Raw genomic sequence first — 5520 nt, forward strand, 5'->3', positions numbered from 1 at the left:
CTACTAACGATGAATTCAAGTGTATTACAAATAAAGGTGCTGTTCAGTCCATCTTTGTTTTTTTCTTGTTTATTTTATATTTGAATTTCTCAATTATTTATTCCATAATGATAACTATTGTGAAAAGTATAGTCATAAGTGTAATAATTAATATTATGATTGTTACCAGTAGATTTGTTATACATATTATTTTTCAGATGAGTTTGGCATATCTACCGTAAAGTCGAAGCTAACCACCTAATCATGTCTTTGTTGCAAAAACTACATTAACAAATATCGTAATAGTAAACAGGTAAAAGATACTTAATTTCTTCGAATTCTTGTTAAATACCACATTGAATCCATCACAGGTGTCTTATTTTTAACTTTTTTGTTGACGAAAAGATAGAAATTTTTGCTTGATTAGAGGTGTGCATTGATCTGTCATCTTTTTTTGTATTCATAAATATATATAAAAGGCGATTTTGTATTGTTATGTTTAACAGTTGAACCCATTGCAAATCGTTGAAGGTAAGTCAGTATTTGTTAATAATAGTTATAAACAGTTCATGGCAGCATCGCACACGATAAAAAATTTAAAAGAGCCCCATACGTTTAGTTTTACTTGTCGTTATGGTCAAGTAAAGTAAAAAATGTTAAACTATGTCGACAAGTAGTCCTCTGCGTCCTACCTGATCAGTTCACTTCATACAAATTTTGTTTAAAAAAGTTTTCCCTTTTTTGCGTGTTGCTGGGTACTAAAGCGATTCATTTAGTTAAGATAAATATTCAGCTTCGTCATTTAATGTTTTTAAGTTAAAGCAATCATTAGAGCAGGCTAGTATGGTTTTTACACAGTTTTTAGTTTTTAGAATAGAGCGACATGGTTAAAAAATGAAAATAGTAACACCATTAGTAATACAATTCCATTTGAACATTCTCGCATCGTTAAACAATACACAAATTACACAAAATAACGCAAACTCGATCCACATTCAATAATTGTGTATGTGTGCCATGAGTCAAAAGATGATAAACATGGACATTTAATATCGTTTATTTAGTTGAGCAGTTAAATTCAAAGCCTCCTTCTACCCATGACAGTAACAAAATATGGTATCACATGACCATGATTGAAACCACAGTATAACATTATATAAACCAGCACAATAGTTGTATTGGTTGATTTATAAGTTACCATACGATCGGTAATGTATAATTGAGTACAATTCAAGTTCGCAATATTCGTGCTTTCATGATCCTCATTCAACCGATCATTTAAAACATAACAATATTTTCATTGTTGGATAAATGTCATCACCAACAGCATCTTTTCTATTTACATCATCTAGCATTAAATGATGTAGGCATTATATTTTGCGCTATTGTAGGAAGTACAGTTTTTCTAGGAAGATAACATGAAGTTCACATTGTTGATGCTGGTATTTCTTGTCATAGCAACAGGTATTAACTAATGAGAAAAATGTATGCTAGATTTAGGTATGGGTATAAAGTGTGATTTGTAGATTAGTCCAACTTTATCAAAATGTAGCAACTGTATCAATAATTACTTTTTGAAATAAGAGTACATGCAATAACACAATTAAAATATCAAAATAACATTAAATTATTAAATTGGTAAAATTTCGATACTAATTCAGACATCAGTATCTTTATTCAGGAGTCGCAAAATGAAATTATATTTAACCATTCAATGCAAGACGCTTAAAGAAGGTTAAGCATTCATTCAACTAGTTTATGACAAGCAATATTTGAGTTCTAATATTGATTAATTTAAAAAAAAAAAAAGATTGCATAGAACAATTAATCAGACGTTAACATGATAATATTATTTTTCTGTAGTAACGTAATAAATCAGGCGTAGAAATACGGATTTGGCTTAACAAAATTTGTCACACTAGGAACATTTTTTAAAGTCATAAAAAAACTCAAATAAAAAAAAAATGATGCATATATTTTTTATAACAAAATGGATAGTTTACATTATTAAACTTATGTACATATACTTTTATCTGAAGAAAATTCTTTAATTTGTCCACATTTAGAAGAAGTTTCCTTTTTTTAATTGCTTGCTTCCAGGAAGCAATTCGCCGATATATTTTCCGTATGCATAGTGACCTTAGAGTGAACCCTTTCGTTAAAACCCTGTGATCGAAATACGTATGGATCTGTCACTTAAATAAACAATTATCTTGTTGTACATGTTAAACATGTGCTCAATAACCATGCTTTTTGTTGACTATTTAAAAGGTGACAATCGGTTAACTTCGGATTCAAAACACGGCATTTAATGAGTTGCCATATTTGTTAAATCATAGTTGAAGATTATATGTATTGACGTGAAAAATGATAAAATCGTGCACAGAAGACTAAGTTTATGACATATACATGCATTGGTTCCAAAATTGGATAAACCTTATTTTTCACCAGTCAATCGTTTCATATGACTATAAATCCAGCCAGTTATATCTAACACATATGAAAGCTTAAATGTCGACCAATATTCAATCTTAATGCAATATGTTTTCTTTACGTTTGTATATGATTGAAATAATCTTTGTTTACCGATTGATAAAGACCTTAGTTACAAATTAGTTTCATGTAACTTATTTCAGCCTGTTATTACTGTTCGAGATCAAATGAGAAATATAAACTATTTACTGAAAAAGAAATTCTTTCTTTGCATAAGCATTTCATTTTTTTTTTATTTTTGCAATTGTAGATAATGTGTTTTCCCAATGTCCTAACTGCCGATGTTTCCTGACGAACCAATTTGTTTGTTCAACCTATGGTGTGACCTTTAACAATGCATGTTATATGCAGTGCTAGTAAGTATGTTCGTAAAACAGAAATATGTCAAATATCTAAATTAAATAAAATAATAATATTGTAATATTACGAACAACTAAGGTTGATTTTATGTGTAGACTTATTCAAAAGATATATATGTTCATTAAAACTCATTGATTACCAATGTTTTTATATTCCGTAATAAACGATAGAAAATGAATTTCCGTGTAAAAATAAACCTCTCCTCAAGGTTTGAGGGGTAAAAGTAAATTTGCTCAATTAACAATAAGTATACAAATACTGAACAATCTCCTTGAAACTGTCCATGACCGATATGATATCATATACGTTTTATTACAGTTACCATACTTGGGCCTCCAATGGTCCATGTCCCACTCCACCTTCACCACCAACTCTGTAGTAGACAAAGGTTAGTAAAAATATTGAAGATTTTTAAGTTTTCAGAATTGTGTTTTAGGATAGGAATATGGATACAGTAATCTATTTCAGATAGCGAACAGTCTCAAACGAAAATCAAAATTACAAATTACAGATTCACAATTTTTTATAGTTCGTTCTTGTGTTGTTCTGTCACACCAATGTCACAGGTTAGGGAGAATGTTGGAATCCCGCTAACACGTTTAACCCAGCCAAATTCTGAATGTATATGACTGTCCCAAGTAAGGAGCCTATAATTCAGTGGTGTCGTTTGTTGACGTGTTACATACATGATTTTGTTCATTGTTTGTACATAAATTTGGCTGTGAACTTTTTCGTTCATATTGTTTTACATTGTTATTTCGGGGCCTTTTACAGTTAACTATGCGGTATGGACATTGCTCATTGTTGAAGGCCTATAATTATTAATGTATGTGTCATTTGGTCTCTTTTGCAGAGTTGTCTCATTGGCAATCATACCACATCAATGTTCTTATTGTACTTAATATCAACCCAACTTTGAACTTTGGAAATAAATCTTATATAAAAAAGTAGTGATGTGGTAGTATTGCTAATGAGACAACAATCCACCCAAATTCAAATGAAGTGGATGTTCGCAATTATAGATAAAAATACGGCATTCAACAATTTGTAAAACATATACGTTTATTCGGCTATTAAAGGCCACGAAAGTTACAAATCTGAGTTAATCCTATTGAGAAATCTAACACCCGTATACATGTCATACAAACCAATGGATGAAAAACAAATATTACACACATGAATCAACGGCAGCTAGTCAACTACAGGCACCTGACTTGGATCAGGCTCATAAAGAAAATTGCATGGTTGAACATGTTTGTGATATATCAATACCCCTCCATCCAGTAAAGGATAGAAGGACTACAGCACAACATAAGAACATAATATTAAAATCATTTAAAAATGGTTTAACTCATTAGATTGTTTCACATTAAATTGAAAATATAAAACCAAAACACAGACCGCTCATACAAACTATTTATACAGTCCTAACAAACAAAAAAGACACAACGTACAGTTACGGACAACTATTTCAAAGCCAAATAACAACTAATAATGAAATCGTGTATCTTAAACTAATAAATCAATAAGTAAACGCGTCCAACATGCAATGGATTTAGAGATGTCGTTCATATTAAGAGATATACTATGCCTTTGTGCAATACCAAAATATTGGTGTGACAAGATAATTGTACCGTGCAAGTGCATATGTCTATATAAGTTCTATGTTAGTATGCAAAAATTAATCAGAAATCCGTCAGATAAAGCCAATATTCTGATATCTTGAATTTAAAATTTTAAATGATTTAATGACTAAAGTATTTTCAGTTGTTACACATTTATCTAACCGGTCGTGTATTGATAGTTGTATATTCTAAATTGCCCTGAAGTCCTTTAACATCTTACAAGTACTAAATCCAATCTAAAAGACACGAAGAAAATATTTCATTTGAAGGCTTTTATCTCTGATATATAGTTAATAATTCCAAGTCAACGGCTGTCATACTGAAAAAGAATATTCGCCTCCAGATGTATAATACATAGACATTTATGTTTAAATTGATCACATTAATGCAGAAGACTGTAAAGTGATCATGAAATGTAAATGCTTAGTTATGAAATAAGAAGTTTCTCTGGTTTGGGGTCTTATATGTACTATGCCGATTTTGGCTCCATGCATTTTATGCAATATTTATCTGGAGGTTTACAACCTTAAATTCAATGAGAACGATTCATTTCTTTGTTTAATGTTGATTCTGTTCTATATTCAATATTTACAAGAGTTAATTGGACGTAAAGCAATGTTTTATATTTAAAATAATCGAAAAAGGCACAATAATTATTTTTTTCATATTTATATTTATATTTCACATTTCTTTTTCAGCACCAAGTGAGACTGAAATATCATATAATGTATTAACATTAAAATAAGATAACATTGTAATTTCGTCTTGTATACTGGCTATGGAAAAGAAGAGTAAGATAAGAGTTTAAAGTCATTCAAATTATCTAGTGTGGTTGATGTTCATGAAGGTCTATGCGACAACTCTGCGACATCCATTCCCAATAGGATAACCATAAGTATATGCAATTCATAAAAAAATCTGGTCAAATAATTCTGGATATATGAAACATTTGATAACAGTTTTTTTAATTCGCTCTCTATGGATTGATCTTCTAATAACTCCGATGTGTACAACGCATCAGACTACTAGTCAACAAGGCGATATAAATATAGATGTTTGTTGT

General features: G+C 30.2%; 1 long non-coding RNA gene across 1 annotated transcript; it reads left to right on the plus strand.

The window, feature by feature from the left end:
• Positions 1-453: 453 nt before the first annotated feature.
• Positions 454-5215, plus strand: LOC134723828 (uncharacterized). The gene is made up of 5 exons (XR_010108187.1): positions 454-510; positions 1371-1443; positions 2723-2828; positions 3151-3220; positions 5156-5215. It is a non-coding gene; the product is annotated as an uncharacterized LOC134723828 (long non-coding RNA).
• Positions 5216-5520: the final 305 nt, after the last annotated feature.

The sequence above is a fragment of the Mytilus trossulus genome, chromosome 6 (genome assembly GCF_036588685.1).
Source record: "Mytilus trossulus isolate FHL-02 chromosome 6, PNRI_Mtr1.1.1.hap1, whole genome shotgun sequence".
Lineage (NCBI taxonomy): Eukaryota > Metazoa > Mollusca > Bivalvia > Mytilida > Mytilidae > Mytilus > Mytilus trossulus.